The sequence below is a fragment of the Anoplopoma fimbria genome, chromosome 8 (genome assembly GCF_027596085.1).
Source record: "Anoplopoma fimbria isolate UVic2021 breed Golden Eagle Sablefish chromosome 8, Afim_UVic_2022, whole genome shotgun sequence".
NCBI classification, from domain to species: domain Eukaryota; kingdom Metazoa; phylum Chordata; class Actinopteri; order Perciformes; family Anoplopomatidae; genus Anoplopoma; species Anoplopoma fimbria.
This window is the reverse complement of record NC_072456.1, coordinates 16600471-16618189: the sequence shown is the minus strand read 5'-3', so window position 1 is coordinate 16618189 and position 17719 is coordinate 16600471. Positions and strand designations below refer to the sequence as shown.

Sequence of the window (17719 nt, the reverse complement as noted above, 5' to 3'; positions counted from 1 at the left end):
AATATGATCTATTCTCCTTCTCTCCTTTCCTTTACAGATCTATTGAAAGTGAATTTATGGATCACAACAGAGAAATGCACTGAACAAAGACAGAGAAATCTGTTAATGACCGTCATCACATCCTGACCTTGGCCTCACCACTCACTCATCTGATTTCAATATCGGCGGCTTGGCTAACTGTCCCCCTTTTGAAGCTGATGGAAAGATGGACCTGAACTGAAGGAAACCGTTTTCAAGCTTTATCTTTGATTTACCTTTTTTCTTTTTTTTTTTCTCTTGCAAACTGTCCTGGGTCAAGAGGGGGACTTCTGCACAGGAGCCCAAACACAGTCAGATCAGAAGGGAAAATGAGAAGCATGCATAGTGTTTTCAATCATCTAACCTCTCATTTTCAATAAATGAGGATTGTGTACATGTTAATCTCCCCAGTTTTTTGTTTTTTTTTCCAGCTGATGGTGTTCGTGTACATGTGATTAGAAGAGTGTGTGTCTTCACTCATGTCACCTTTGGCGCTGTTCCCGATGAGTGAAACAGCCTTGAATTTCAAACCTTTATCTCGCCTGGTGCTCCTAAAATACTCCATGACACATACCTGGTACACAAGAGTTTGAATATTTAACATTCACCAGTTCTTTTTAGTTGCACTTAGGATCCAAAGCACTTAAGTTATCCCTCCAAGCAGCAGCTATACTCTACATTTATGCTCCATGTACCCCTAAATACGAGCAGCAGATGTCATCACCTTAAAATTATAAGAACATATTTAGAAGTAGCTGCCTACCTAAATATTCAGCTTCCCTCTCATCAGTGCTCCCCATTGTAACTCGACAACAACCATCATTAACCATATACGACCAGCTCTGAAGGTGTTTTATTTTTTATTTTTGATATAATGGGGCTTTATTTGACAATGGTTTGTTAATATGTCTGCCAAATGCACATGATGTCCTGTTCATGCCACCTTTTGTTTCTGTATTTGTCTCTGTGTTTGTGATGTCTCTGCTTCCTTCATTGTACATTAACACTTCATCTGTTCTCTCCCCCATGTTGTAGCTAACGGATAATAGTACTGCTTCCAAAGAAAAGAAAAAAAACATCAGAGACCCTCTTGATAGATTAATAAATGTAATTTAATCATAAATTCAAGATGCTTCTAGATTGTTTAAACACATTATTAAGCCATTATTAAAGAGCTGCAGTTTTTGAACTGATTATGTGATGATATATTTTAACATATTAATTGTTGTATCATTTCTAAGGTTAAAGACATTATTTCTCAATTGAATCATCAGCTAAAGATGGCAGAATAACAGCGTAAAAGTAAATTATCTTCCAGTTTAATTGTAGATTTAATTTGATTGATCCACTAGGTGTCTACACTTTGGTCCTTTTAGTCTTTCGCGCACTAGTATCCGGTCCTTCTTGATCAGTAAGGTGGGTTTTCCTGATGTGTTTCCAATCTGCACCAGGTTTGATGATTTGGACAGTTCTGTATGTACATGTACACAGCACAGGTGCACTTGCACACATCCACTTTTCCTCTGCTTTCTGTGATAATAGTCATTAACATCTTATGCCTCTTGCTGCTTCAATGGAGGGATGAGATCAAACACCTGAAAACCAAGGGAATGCTAATCTCCAGTTGTAAATGAACAGAAATTATCCTCAAAGTTAAGAAAAAGGAAAATATCTAACATGCTGTTGGGTAATTTTAAACTGCAAATGTATACTTTTGTCAGCTCACTGATTCTTCTATGAGTCTCTGTCCAGGGCTGGATGTTTCCATACTGCTCCCAATATTATGCTTTTTACTCATTCTCATCAGGAACCCGTTATCTCACATCCATCTCCATCATTTGGACTATTCTGACTCTTTCCATCACGTACCTAGACATCCATTCACTCTTGCTAGCTTGAAAAACTGTCTGAAGTTTGACCGAAAGTGGGGCAATAGGCTGCGTTAAACCTATCCACTCATTAATGTGTATATGATGGATATAAATATATAAACATTTACACAATAGGCCGTGTGTTCTGTACAGGTTAAGGTAATGCGTAGCCATGGAGCTACCATCATGTACAGCGTGTATGCAGAGTGAACAGCTTGTGTAACAAAATCCGTGAGTTGGTTCAAAAAACTGTTTTGTTGTAGAAAGTAATGTTTGCATGGTGAACCCCATCAGATGTGCTTTATTTATTAAATTTGTGCTTAAAAGAGAAAAATAAAAAAATAAAATTGACATGAATAAAAATGTCATGATGTGTCATCTTGTCCAGTCAGTGCTAAAACCTATTTGAAGTTGACCTTAGTTGAGTGCATGCAGCTCCGTAATTTATTTATTTTTTTGTGCAGAGTTTCATTGAACAATGTCTATTTACCCGAACCTTTAGCCAATGAAAACACTCAAATAAAATGAAGAAAGTTGAAAAAACAATCTAATCTCAGACTCTATTTCATAGTGTTGTGGAGCTTTATGATCTGTATGATCTTCATCAGTAAATGAGTGAGTTTTCCCAGCTATCATGGAAATGTTTTAAAGTTTCCTCTTTTTTTAAAATTCTTGTCCATGTCAGCCTAAAATTAGAGGTTAAAAAAGCATTCTTGACCTTAAGAAACGGTTGACAAAACAATCATGGTTTTCAACTTTTTAGACAACACAAGGTCCTTAAAGTCTATGAATCTTCATTTCCAGGAACTGAGGTAATTCCATCCACTTATGAAGATCATGTTTTATGATTAAAATGACCAAAACAACAACTAAATGCACATTGTGTTAACATTGTTTTATCAACTAATGTTTCCAAGTCAAGAATGAACATTGAAACTCAAAAGAATGAGTCATTCTAGGGGCTCTGACAGGCTGTACTTAAACAGTGCTTTTAGCTAAATGCTAATGTCAGCGTGCTAAAATGGGCAGAATGACTGGTGATATTACCTGCTAACAATCAGCATGTCCAGCACGTAATGTTGAACATGTTCAACTTGTGTTAGCATGCTTACTTTTCTTAATTAGCAATAAACACAAAGTACATCTGAGGCTTGTGGGAATGTCATTCATTTTGCAGGTATTGGACAAATGATACAATTTAGACCCCATGATGCCGCTAGAAGAACGCTTAAGTGATCACCAAAACTGTACATTGTCATGGTAATCCATCCAATAGATGTTTAGTTAAATAAAAACCTGGCAAGTTAAAAGCAATCAACTTTGTTGCATTGTTTCACTCTCATCCTTGGAGGGTTGTGTTGCATGTATGTGTTTTTCCAAAATATAGTCTTCTGTTGTCCTACAGCTGATTGCATCTGGATGCAGTGACCTGCGTGCTGATGTGATGAGGCCTCTGGTCCATGTCTTAGCAAACCTTCAGAGTATTTAACTCTGCAGGCTGTTATCTCAACCCTGAGCAGGCTAAAGAGACATGTTGCAGCCTGAGGCAGCAGCTTGGGAGAGGCAGCTGAGGGTCTGACTGATTAATAAGTCAGAGTCCAGAGGTCCTCCACTCCTGGGCATCCTCTCTTCTTTCACAAGAGCCCGGTTGTTACTTCATCTCCACATTGCTCAAAGGGGAGGAGTGGGGGAAGGCCTTATCCTCACTACCATCACCTGAGGCTTTACACATGGAGATAACTGCCTCCTCACGTCAACTTATTTTTTTCTGTGTGCCTGTTATATTTCCCTGTTTTCTCAAAAACAAGGGAAAAGGAGTAAAAAAAAAAAAAGAAAAGGCCTAATGACTTTGTAGCAGCAGTGAAAAGAAAGGGGGAAAAGTCAACCTCCAGCAAAAGGTCTTTGTGCTATCAGATAGCCACGTTCTGGGAGGAGGGAGGCCGGCCGGGACACACTATACACCATTAGCATCTGCAAAGGCCGTCACGTTGACTAATAGCCAGTGCCACAACGGCACAGTGGTTCAGTTTGTGTTTTCCCTCAATCCCCATTATGTTGGTGTGACAAAAGCAGCCGGGCCAGACTTTTCAAATGTGCCACAGCAGCGGACGTGCACAAAGCTTCATTTCTAGTCTTTCTTAAGAAAAAGAAAGGGCCGATCTTGTTGCTTCGTTTTTTTTTTTTTAATCCCCCACCTCATCACACAGACACATTCTGGGTCTTTTGGCAGGGGGTGTGGCGGGTCGGTATATGATGAAAACTTTGAATAAGTCTTAGAAAAGGGCAATAAATTGTGGGGATGGGCGTTTTTTGGCAGTAGCAGCAGTGTTAGCATTTGTCTGCCTTCTTGTTGGCGACACTGGCTTTGTTCTCGTCTTTCTGTCCCCTCTGTTATCGAGATGTTTGTTGAGGTTGTGGGAGAGGCAGAGATTCTGGCAACCAGATTAACGTACGTGGCCGTCAATTGACGTTGACAAATAAGCTGGTTGGCACTGCAGAGCTGCTTTAAAGCGTCATCAGGCTGACATTTAGCAAAGGTACAGTGGTTTAAGAATATATTGGAGAAAGTTGAGTGATGTACCAATTTAATAAAATCTGAATCTATTAAGCTCTAACAGGAGATCATCCAATGTAGCCAATTGTTTGTGAATTCAGATTTTGATGGATATAATTGATTAAAACATATTTGCTTCCTACATGAACACAATATTTTCTGCCAAAGTTCAAAGTGTTTTGGAGATATTTTCTAGATACAGATTTGAAGTGGGCGGGACTCAGGTGGATAAAGGTGATTTTTGTTGTGTTTTCATATATAATAAGAATGTTATTAAGCTTAATTTGAATATTATTTGCTGCACATATTGTATATTTTAAGGAGCAGTATGTAGGATTTTGTGGCATCTAGCGTAGAGGTGGCAGATTGCAACTAATTGAGTATCCCTCCACTCACCCCTCTCTTTCTAAATGTGTCTACGTTGCTACGGTGGCCTTTAGGTAATGTAGAAACGTAAAAGGCCCTTTTAGAAAGGAACCAAATAAAAGCATAATTCGCTATTCGGAAAAAATACATATGATTATAAATTAATAATGCTTAATAATGCTTCCAACAAGGCTTTAAGGTAATGTTATAATGGCATTGGTATCAAGTGGGATCTTCATGTTTGAGGACTTTTTAAGACTTTTGTCCTGCTTTCCTTTTCTAAGTATAATTTGGGGTTTTATCTATGGTGCTATTTTTCATTTCTGACCACTGAAGCTCCCTGGCTTTGTTTGTACTTTTGACAAAAAAATGACAATAACAAAATATTGACGGTGCATGAGAGACTCAGAATACTTGCGGGGACTCTACATGTAAGAGACAGTGCTTTGGCCTAAGAGAGTCACTTATCAGCACTTCAGTCAACAAGTGCAGATAAATACAGTGGATGTAAATCTAACACTTTGCGCCCTGGGAGACAAACTGCCACTGTTGAGTCACCACTGATGAATCTTATCAGAGGCTTGTTGGAGCAACAGGCTTCCTTCTCGGTTTCAGCCAACAAAACATTCTACTGTCCCCGGGGCCCGCTGCTTTCTGCCCCGCAGAGAATAGTGTCACAATTGGCCTTTGTGTTCATTATGTTAGAGGCATCTTCCCATTGCACTGTGGGGTCCATTCCAATGCAGAATTAGGCCCATGGGGATTTTAGCCAAGTCACAGAGGTCAGTGACCCTCCTTGTCACACCCCCAACACACACACACACATAGAGAGAGCCCTGTTCTTATTCTGTGTGAGCTATAAATTATGGCAGCACTCAGTGCTTCAATTTTAGGAATTGAAGGAGGCTCGACCGTGTGAATCCTGTGGTGGTCCTGTATCTATATGTGTGTGTGTGTGTGTGTTTGTGTGTTTCTACAGGGGTGGCCGGACAGAGGACCACAGCATGTTCTCACCATTCAAGTCTAACGTTCACCCTGAAAGAATCCATAAAATGAGCTCATCGTCGTCTCGTGGCACGGGATGTCATAAATGAATCAGCCCATTGTGGAAGGAAACAGCCTACGTTAATACATCCCTGATGGTGGATCTAGATCTTCCTATTAATCCCACAGTACGCAGGGTGTTCCCTCACACACGGGGTCGCCCCCCAACACAACTGACAAATAACAAACACAAGAGCTGGCCTGTCATCAAACCGCTGTTTAAAATATTACGTCAAAGATTTACCCTCACATCTGAATCACTCTAGCTATTTATGTGAACAGCAAAAATGTGCATGAAGAAGCTATTCTTTCTCCAAATACCTACCTGTACTACTAAATTGGATCCTAATCCTAGAAAACATGACTTCTTATATATTAATACATAAATATAGAATTGTGTATACTGACTTAGGACTAAAACATTTTGTTGACAAAAAACAGATAAAGTTTCATTCTGATAGAATTCTTCCTAAGTATAAATATTGTCTGGTGTCAGTAAAATGTTGTAGCAGGCTAAACAGAGTACGTAATCCTTCCTATATTGTTTGTCCCATTAGAGTTGGCTTCTCCAAAAAAACTCTCCCTCAATAGGTTTATACTAAAGAGAAGGAAATCTTTATTTTGATTGCTCAACTCAGAATTTATCAGTGATGCCAAAACCATAAATAAATGTGATAACACTACCTGCAACAGCTCACACCCCCCAATTGAATTAAACTGATGTCAGCATACAGTACTAAGCCTAAATGAAAAAACAAAGCCAATTATCTGATTTTTTAAGATATTATTTGGTTAAACACTTTAAGGTTGTCAAATATACTGTGGCTGAAATGTGCTGGACACGAGCAAAAAAAGGAGTAGGTACTAAAAGAAGTGAGCCTGCGGCGTGAACACTTACATAAAGACTTTGAAACTTAGAGGAATCCAGTTTAAGCCATGCTGGACTCCCCACTATGAAAAGGAAAGAAAGTGTGACTTGAGTGATAAAATGCTGAAACAGTGGGTAAAGAAATGAAAGGGAGGTGTGTGCAACAACAGAGGGTTGGGAACTTTCCTCTGCAGAATAGAGTTATGCAAAGTTGCCATGGAAAAAGTGATCGTCGCACAAACTGTTTCTTAATCGAGTGGAGGTCTTAGTGAGTGGGAGGGACTCTGAGTTTTTTAAGCACAAGAAGCGGCTCTGGGTTTGCATGGATTTAGTGGGATTATGTGAGCATTCATGGCAACCAGTGAGGCCAGCAGGTGAGGTCTGGGCTCAGCTGCCTTAGCCTTTAGGTAAACACAGGGAAGGGTTGCCAGATCTGGCTGTGTTGCCAGGCTGAAATTGTATCTGTCCACACCACTTACGTCAGTCAGGCTGATCCGGCTCCTCCCGCGGAGTGGCGCTGACAGGGGGCTGCACTTGTTGCCGGATGGGGGACGCTGAGGACCGGCTTTCATCGCCTAAGTGCCACAGTGAGGCCGGACCAAAAACGGTCTGGTGACATTACTTGACTGGCCGTCAATAGTATCCAAGCAGGACATAAAACCAAAAGCAAACACACAGCGAGCCCGAGTGTGAATGTTTGTGGCGAGGCTCTGTCACGTTAGGAGCATCGTGTGTTAAAGCAGAGCAGAAATGACAACAGGCCTGGTAAAGTGATCAAGATGTGGGCTTTTGTCTCCTTTCAGGAAGTCCTGATCTGATTTTCGCCGACTTTATGCTTTTAATTAGATTACCATTTTCTAAGACGGCTGTTTTACATGTGTATTTGGACTTAAACAGTAAAACAGGCTTATCTAAGTGAATAGTTGGGTGTTTTCCCAGAATTCTTCGATTTCAACCCGCCTGACACCAGATCAGATGAAGACAAAAGCATTGCCACGTTACATATTCAGTGTTTGTCAGGAATTCTTGCCCATTTGCTTCACACACAAAAACTGTTATTCTTTCACATGACCTGTGTTCAAATTAGAGGTGAAAATAAGAAGAGAAGAGATTTAGGAAGATGTTGAACTGAATGAGCGTCCCATACAATGCATGTTTTCTAGAGAACATCTAGTCCTGATTTGCTGAGGTAGAGATGTAACACTCATGGAGGAGAGAAATTTAAACCCAAATTATTTTTGTGTCTCTCAGTGTGTTCAATTCTGATACATTTAGGCTAACACTGGTCACACACTTTTGTCAGCTGTATTTCTTAAATGTGAGCCTGTTTTTAATCCGTACACATTTTAAAACTAAACTCAACTTTTGGAGTGAAATCCATCCCATCATGTCATCATTGTGCTCCTCCTCCACTGCAGCCTCTCTGTTTGTTCACCTGCCGGTCAGTCGTGCCCGGCCTGAAAGGCCACCGCTTTGCCCCGCTGACCTCCTGACCCCCTGCAGCCTCCACACGCCTCCTCTCTGGACCAGCAAATATTGAACCAGTCAGTCGGGGTTTCTTTGCTGCCCACTGGGTGTTTGACCGTTGCCGGAGAACGGCTTTACCACCATTAGACAACAGCAACAGCAGGCCAGGGCATGTCCGTGTGTGTGTGTGTGTGTGTGTGTGTGTGTGTGTGTGTGTGTGTGTGTGTGTGTGTGTGTGTGTGTGTGTGTGTGTGTGTGTGTGTATGTGTCTAGGAGTTTAAGTGTGGGCTGCACCAAATAGAACTAACTACAAGACTGAATTCAATTGTGGTCTATTTTGTTGTTCTGTTACATCAGAACTTTAGTGTTGAAGTAAACAAGGCTAAATCTTTATTTAAATTTCAGTTTGCCCTAAAATTGAAGATCAGACTCATAATCACTGATTCACCTAGGTAACAGCTACAACTTTAAGGGTGTCATTTTTTTCAATTTTAAATCACATTGAAAGTTTTCTAATTGAGTTAAAATACAAATGTGGATGAAGCATTTAAGAACCAGTTAAACAAAACTATTTATTTTAGATGAATCCTTTTTGGTACAACCCACTCCAAGTGTGTAGACACGTGCACACACAATGTACAATAATTGATAAGCCATGTTCCAAATCCATTCTACTAATTTAAACAGGTTTTCAGCATGTGTTCACGCTGAAAAAAGCATTCAGCATGTGTACTAAATCCACTTGAACTCCGGAGAGATTTATTAAAACACCAAAGACATTTACATCTTTATGTTACTTTGTTTTTGTGAGGTTAATTTGACAGTGGCACTCTAAAATTGCAGTCTGATTGGCATCCTTCAGTGCATGTATCACATTATTTTCTCAGTACAAAATGAGCACATAGATTTTTTGTTAAACCAGCTGAAAAAACTATGCTATATATGACAATAAGTATAGACGACATACTGAAATCTTTCACTATGTAGGGTGGAACAGGGACACAGTAATTGTCTCCACTGTCAGTTAATATATTTTTTTCTCGTCATGTGCGTCAACGCTGTGCACGTGTGTGTTTAAGTGCCTTTGTTTTTGTGTGTGGATGAGTTTCCTTTAGATTAAAAGATTGTTTCTCAAAGCTATTGCCTGGCAGTATGTGTGTGTGTCCTTTCTCTGCATTGTCCATGTGTGTGTCCGTGTGTGTGTGTGTGCACGTGTGTGTTTGTGTGTGTGTCAGATCCGGGGTGCTCAGGAATGTTTGCTCTGCCAACACTCAGTGACTGTAGTTGTCGTCGTCTCTCCAGCCTCGAGTGAAACAGACACTCTGCAGCCTTTTATCAGGCGGACACGGCCCGTCCCTTTGAGAGGAGGAAGGTAAATAATGGCAGGACTTTAATAGGTGGATAATGTGGTTGCAGGGCACAAGACTGACTCTCCCTGAGCAAACAGGACCATGGCAGCCTACACACGTATACACACACACACACACACACACACACACACACACACACACACACACACACACACACACACACACACACACACACACACACACACACACACACACACATACAGGCCAATAGCTCTCCCAAAGAGAAGATATAAAGGATGTAAAAAAGAAATGTACACGTTGTGCTCTTTGATTATTTAAGGAGCTTAAACATGAGTTTACTCTTCCAAGAACCTCACATGGTTTAAATGAATCACCTTACTCTGTACTTTCATGTTGTTTTATTCTTTTTTTATTTTACCCTAAAGTGTCAAATATTTATTTAATTCACAAGCAGTTTCTTATTCTCTTCTTTCTTTTCTTTTGATTCATCTGGTTCATCATTGTTAGCTTCTTCTTGTTTGTCTGTTTCACCTTCAAGTTTTTTTATTTTATTTCATTTCATTTTTTATATTAGATTAGTTTAAATAAGTTTATCAATCCCCAGAGTGGAAACTAGTTTGGTCGCCCATTCAAAGTAACAAATAACAAACGAGACACAAGTCAGAAATTATGAAAAATATACTCAGTAGGTGACTAATTCATTTTTTACAAGGGGGATGGTTTGTGTCGTTCACCCGCGGCTAACAAACATGAAACACTCTTTTGCCCCGTCAACATGGCATCACTCCTCAAATCACCTATGAGACATACTGCCGCAACAGTAACAAAAGACAAACAGAAAATTGAGAGGACATTAATGTTTGGCTCAGTTTCCCCCCTGGCCACTAAATCAAAAAAACCAAAGTGTGCAATATAAATGATCAATTAAAAAAGGCTATCAAAAGTGATGCATCTGTAATCCAAGAAAGCAGGCACAAATTACATGTATGAAATAAAGCCTTAAAGCCTGGGAAAGTAACATTGAAAAAACTAAATTTAGCATAACATTGAAGTATTCTAGATTTTAAAAAATCATCCAACTGAAAAACCCAGCTCAGTGTTGACAGCTATTTTCCAATGAAAGTAGCCAGCAGCTAGCTCCAAAAGTTGCTAAATCTAAATCTTCATCATCTTCATCATCATCATCATCATCATCATCATCATCATCATCATCATCATCATCATCATCACCATCATCATCATCATCATCATCATCATCATCATCATCATCATCATCATCATCATCATCACCGTCTTCTCATATCACATCCATAAAGATACAGCGGGTTTATCTTCACATACACTTAAACACCAGTGGCGCACACACACACTTTCCTTGAAGTCTCTAGAGGCCAATTAAGATAGTCTATCTACCTTGGGGGCATGTACACCGCCGCACCCCCCCCCCGGCACACACGCACACATACCCCTCCCCCTCATAGGCCCTTTGACCCCTGACACACGACCTCTGTGCTGAATGAGTACACACAGGGCGTCAGAGCGAGACCCCCGGCCATTCCTGCTCCACCATGACACACATTCAGACACACATATAGTAGCATACGCATCCACGAACCCCTCTGGCTGTGCATACTGAACAGTAATAAAGGTATGGACCACTGGTCATACACAAGGCATCTCACTACACACACACACATACACACAAACACACACAGCTGGGAGATGAGGGGTTAGTTGTGGGTCGCAGGTTAATACTGTCAAAATGGGCAGGGCAGCTGCAGGGTACAGGGGGAGCTATGGAGACGAGGAGCAGCTATGTTCACTTAGTTACTAAAAAATGACGTTTTTTTTATGGTGGGACGCAGGGAATTTTACATTAAAATAAAACACTATTTTAAAGCACACCTTAGTAATGTATAATAGTACAAAATGAGGGCAAAAGGAAAAACGCGAGGTAAGAAGGGATAAGAGAAGGAAGGTGAGAATGAGAGGTGAAAGGGAATGATGATGAGAATTTAATCATACAAATGAAAAACTTACTTTCCATTATTTATCATCAAAATAAATACAGGGACAAATTATGAAGGTTTAAAGCAAAAAAATAAAAAACTCAAAGCCATAATGCAGAATTACTCATTATAAACTGGAATGGTTTATTGGCCGATGACATGGGACGTACACACATACTGTTAATGTTATCAAGTATTATTCCCAGTAAATCAAAACAATCATAAACCTGTTTACTGACCCCAACCAAATCTATTTATGTCACCGATGTATATAATACGTCACCTATATCACAAAAAAAATATTATCTCTTGTAGTATTTAGCCATGCAGATCATTTTGTGTTTATATGCCTACCCACCCTACTACAATGGAGGTGATTGTAATCTAATTTCACACTTGTATCATTGAAAAATTACACAGAAAAATCCAACATGTCTTTACAGAATCAGTGTCCTAGTTAATCCCACCTTTGCAGTCAACAGTTTTCTTTGGAGCTATTTTATTCTGACGAAACAGTTTATCGTGAGTTCTGTGGATCATAGTATTTGTAATTTATGTGAACCAACCCTTCATTTTTTATTTCAACTTTATTTGTTTCGACATGCTTGTTTTATTACATCATTTCAATTTTTTTACTTTATGGAATCCCTCAGTTTTTTCATCCTCTGTGTTTCATGTTACTTTTGTACCAAATCCAACACATTGCTTTCAATTTCTCAGAGCGGACTTGTTGCGATGTGGTGGTCAGTGTATGAGGACATCAAAGGGATCAGCTCTATAATGGCAACACTAGGAGGAGGATAAGACCAGACCCAGCCAACAAAACTAAGCTCAACCTGAAAGGCGGGCAGGCCCAGTAATACGGGATCATCCCCGGTGTAATTCCTCCCTCCTGGTCCCAAACAAAGAGACCTGAGACAAGAGTTGCACATCTGGGGGGGGGTTTCAGTGGAGGTCCGGTGGTCCGACAGTCACTGACCAGGTCGCCATGCCAACAACATACATGCACACACACACATGTATACACACACACCCAAACAACTGCATGCAACAGTCCGGAGCCCTCTTGCCCTCTTTCATCCCCTCCATATTCTAATCAGTCGTCTTTGGCCTGGCATTGTGTGTGGACGTGTCCAAACATGGCAGGAGATCAGAGGTCAGCTCGGCCACTGACCTTGGCCCCTAGCGGCCCCTTCGGAGGGCCCAGTAAAGGGGGGTTGCATGTGGGTGGTGTCAGGCCATGACTCTGTTCCTCCGTGGCAGGTCCGGTTCCTAATCGGCTCATAGGCCAGTTGAAGGCCGGAGAGCAGTCGGTATTGTCCATTGGCGTCTGAAAGGCCCGGTGCTGAAAGGCCGGGGCAGGACGGGGTCAGACTGGCCGCAGCGCTCTGTTGCCTTTCAAATACCATCGATACCCTCCTTCAGCGAGCATGCAGCCATGGACAACTTCTGATGTGATCACCAGAGGATGACACTGCTCTGGACAAGAGCATCAGCTAATCATGGAGAATATAAAATGTCAAAATAGATAAGACCAATTCGATTTTTACAACTATTATCAATCTTAAAATAAGATAAGCCTTAACTTGTTCCCAGTCATATTCTGTGCCTAAAAAGGTTCATTCCTTTTCCTTGAAATGCTTACTTCTTCCCTTTCCTTCTTCCTCCTTTATTTTATGACCGAAACTAATATTTGATGCTGCCATTTTGCCAGCTTTCCCAATAGAGTCCAAAACGAACTGAGAATTTTCTTCATTTGGGAAATTTTTACTGATGAAAAACAAGAGTATCTTAACAGATTTTAATTCAATTCAATTCAATTCAGTTTATTTTGTATAGCCCAGAATCACAAATTACAAATTTGCCTCAGAGGGCTTTACAATCTGTACACATGCGACATCCTCTGTCCTTCCCTCACATCGGCACAGGAAAAACTCCCCTAAAAGGGAGAAAAAAGGAAGAAACCTATGGAAGAACAACAGAGGAGGGAATTCTAAATTACAATTTCATATTCAGATGCTGTACAAGTAAAGAAAATTATTAAGACTGATGTTTATCATTTGGCTTTTCATTTGTAATTTGTTTGACAATAATAAGTCCCTCTCTCATACTTCCTTTCTTCGTGTCTTGTGAGTTATTTTATTTGCTTGCAAGGGGTTGGAAATCAAATAACTTATTTTGACTAGAGAGTGAGGGAGACAGCAGCTTAAAGCAGTGGGCAATTTTGGTGTGATACATCCAGCAACATCTGATTTAACAAAGGCACTTGTAATCACCTGCAAATACTGCTACTTCTGGACATTTCATTGACCAAAAAAAGATTTAAAAGCTAATTAGATAGTACAGTTTAGGTATTCATTTGTGAAAATGCAACATAATTAGTCTCTCATAGTTCAAAAGAACTAAAATCCCCTTAAAATAATCTGAGACACAAGCTCATTTCTACCTTCAAAGAGATTAGCTTCACATGTCCCAAAAATCTGTGCTAGATCAAAAGATTTCAGATGTATTTAAAGGAGTCCAACATGCTCTTCAGGTTAGTGATCTCTCATGCCACCACACACACACACACACACACACACACACACACACACACACACACACACACACACACACACACACACACACACACACACACACACTGCACACACACTGCACACAGCCCCCACTTGTTGACTCAGGACTCAATTAGCGGCTGATAAAAAGACGTTGCCAGACTCCTGATTCACTTGGCCTTTCAAAGCTGCTAATGTCTTCAGGCCGCCCTTAGAGGCTGACCCACACACGGTTATTCTATTATAACCGTGCCTGGCTAATTTCATCAAGCTTGCCTCGCTAACCTACACGCCCTAATCACATTTTCAGCCAAACTAATACCGATCAATGAGGTGGGCAGGAAGATGAAGTAGTATGGGAGCATGCAGGGCCACTGAAGTAACACAAGCCTCTCTTTCAGACACAATAATAAGGATAATCATGTTAGTGAGGAACGCTAAATACTCTGTTGCGTCAAAGCTCTGAGTATTTACAATTTGTGATGAATGTTTTTGGGCTTCATATGGGAAACAGGAAAGCTAATTGAGTGGTTTGGTATGGGAATATGGATTTGAATTTTTATTGATAAACCTTAATGGATGTTGTGTTTTAATAAAATGAAACCAAAGCACATTACCATCATCAACAAAGATGCTTAAGGCGATGCAGGAATTGATTTCAAGCCATATAAGTATGTGTTCAAATAGTGAGAATTTCATTATAACTTATAGGAAAATGTTGGACATAAACAACTTGGATCTTGGATGTGAAAGTTTATTCTTGACCTTCCAAATAGTAGTTGGCAAAAGCTTTACGTGTCTGAGGAACCATACTCTGGTCATGACATGACAATTTTAGCAAACATCATCAGCTGATGAAGACAGTAAAATGAAGTGTGAGTTGAAAGCTCTGTGCAAGAAAGTTTGTGGTCCTTGGGTTAAGATTATTTTGTCAAACTGTCTATGAGTCTTTGCTATCTTTTCCAACAGTCTCTATAACTTTGTTCTCATCAAAGAAGATGCTGAGTTCAGGAAACACGTTGACATTACAACAAAATCAGTCAAAAAACTTGAGCAATCAGATGATCAGACAGATGATCGTTAACAAGCCAACAGTGTAGCCAGATTGTCTGAGACACTTTAATCAGAGTGTAAAAGTGATCTGAAAATGTCGCAATAGGTTCACGTTGCAGGCACAGTGTGCCATAGGCTATGGTGGGCTATGATTGGTCGGTGAGCCAAGAACCAAGAGATCAGTCTGTAAACTGTGTTGGATGTTTACAGTGGAAAATTTGCGTAATAATGTTACTGTTAGTCTTTGTTTTGTCTTCCAAGTAAGTATGGTTAACTTGTATTATCATCTGACTGGTCACAAGAATTGTTGGAATTCTTTATCAATGTTGTCTTATTCCCACATGACAGCAAATTAACATGCCAACAGTGTCATTATTATCAATAGAAACAATGGCAAAAACTACAAAAAATGAGACCCAAGTTGTATGAAACTGGAATTCCCCTTTAATAAGACGCCCTCCCTCTCTACTACTGTACCAACTCATCTCAGGTTGTCATGTCTTTGATAAAAGACAGGAGACACGACAGTGAGTCTAAGGAAAGTCCAACTTCACCTAAGTGGGTATGTTTTAATGAAGTGGATGACAAGTCCTCTTCCACCCTACACTCACAGGACGTGCGACATCCCAGACTCCTCAGCTCTTGTCTCCTCACAGGCTAATAGGACCTGCCAATGGAGTCGTCTCTCTTTCCGCTCACAGCCAAGAGAAAGGAGAGCAATTAATTCCAATTGCCCACAGCCATGCTGGGACCTGGGCCCCCAGGAGGCTGCGGCGGTCCGGACGTTTAATCATCATGTGACCTAGTTGCTGGTTCTGATAAATGGGTCTGGGGAAAGAAAGCGTTGGCCGGTCATTAATCTGCAGTCAGATGGGGACAGGCACACTTGGTCGCCGCCAAGTTAATTGGCCACTTATTTTAGCACGAGCGGGTGGCTAAGCGGGATGGAGATGGATGTTTCTTCGTTGATCCATAATTCGGTCCTCCCGGGTACTAATACAAGCAAAACAAACAGAATAGGAGGAGGAGGTGAAGAAGATGGGAGGAGTTGAGTGAGGGAGAGGGGTTATGTCTCTGAGGAGGCTTGAGGCTTTCCACACTTCCACAGGTCATGAAAATACCATCCAAGGCGGCTTAAAGAGGCGGGATTGACTGGAACTCCTGGGGAGAATTAGCTTCCTGGTTGAATTTGACAGTCCTTTCCACTCCTTGGCTCTTTTATAGAGTAATAAGACCTAATTATTATGTACGATGGAAAGAGCACGATAGACTTCCTTACCCTCGCTATGTCACGAGGAAAAAATATGCAGATTTCTAAGAATGTGCTCAGGCTTGTTATCTGTCTTATCTCTTCCACTCCCGTGTGTCCGCTCTGCCTGGCTGTCCAATCAGCTTGTAGCGAGGGTCAGCAGTCGCCCAGGTGGCTGCCCGTCTGATGGATGATGGGAACAGGAGGGGTTGACCTAGTTGTGATAAGGACCCTATCTTGACAGGGGGCTTCCTCTCCAAGCTTTAGCTCAGTCACAGACTGTCGACAGAGAGAGATGGATGTGCGGTTAGGTGGATGGATGGATGGATGAGGGGGAGACAGACATGGCGGGGTCTTATGAAACAAGGCACAACCTGTCCTTGTGTGTTATCAGTTCACCCTCTGACCTTTTTTAATCTCAATCCAGCCTGAAAACCAGAGGGTCATGAGGTGGGCATGGCTTGCTGGGGCCATTTGTAGTCTGGTTGTGTATTTTGTTGTGTTCTCCAGGGATGGTTGTGTGGCTCCGTCGGTAGCTCAGTGAACCATTTGGTCCAGACTGAAATATCTTAACAACGATGGATTGAAATTAAATTTTGAACAAACAATAGTGGTTCCTAGGGGATTAATCCTAATGACACTGAAGACCCCCTCATTTTTCACCTATTACCACCAGCAGTTTGACATTTGTGGTTTTGATTGAAATATCCTGACAACTGTTGGATGGAGTTCCAAGAAATTTGGAACACAGATAAATGAGCCCCTTTGGATTTATTTCAATCATTTGAAAAGGTTTGCATGTGATAATCTTAAACAAACAAAAAATGCTCAAGATTAGGTGTATTTTAACATTGTTATTGTGAGCATGTTAGCATGCTGATTTTAGCATTTAGTTTAAAGCCCTTTAGTTGTGCCTAATTATAGCCTCGCAGAGGGGTTAGCATGGCTCTAGACCGCAAAAATGTGGATTGACTTGTGGATTGTAGGTGCAGTTTACCGAAGCAGAAAATCACAAATTTCTCCACTGACAGAGGTTTTACTAAATTGTAATGAAATGAAGCAAAAACTGCTTTGAAGCATAAAAATTCCTACACTGCATGTGAAAACTCTGAACACACTAAACTAAAAACTGTTAGCCCAAGATTAGAGCTGTGATCTGAGACAACAAACAGGTAGAGGAGCCAACCAGCTTCATCCATCACCCTGAGAGATCACATCAGGACCTGACCGTACTTGCTCCCTCACTGGACGTCCTGAGGGGGATCTCCACCCACCCAGCTCCATATGTTGTGTGTGTGTGTGAGTGTGTGAGTGATATGGTTGCATATGTAATC

At 40.9% G+C, this 17719-nt stretch overlaps 1 protein-coding gene across 5 annotated transcripts in view; it reads left to right on the top strand.

The window, feature by feature from the left end:
* opa1 (OPA1 mitochondrial dynamin like GTPase) overlaps positions 1-2408 on the top strand; it is a 36857-nt gene extending 34449 nt beyond the window's left edge. For all 5 annotated transcript variants that reach the window (XM_054602694.1, XM_054602692.1, XM_054602693.1 and 2 more), the window contains one exon: positions 38-2408. The gene's annotated coding sequence lies outside the window, so the exon portion shown is untranslated. The remainder of the gene's footprint in view (positions 1-37) is intronic.
* Positions 2409-17719: the final 15311 nt, after the last annotated feature.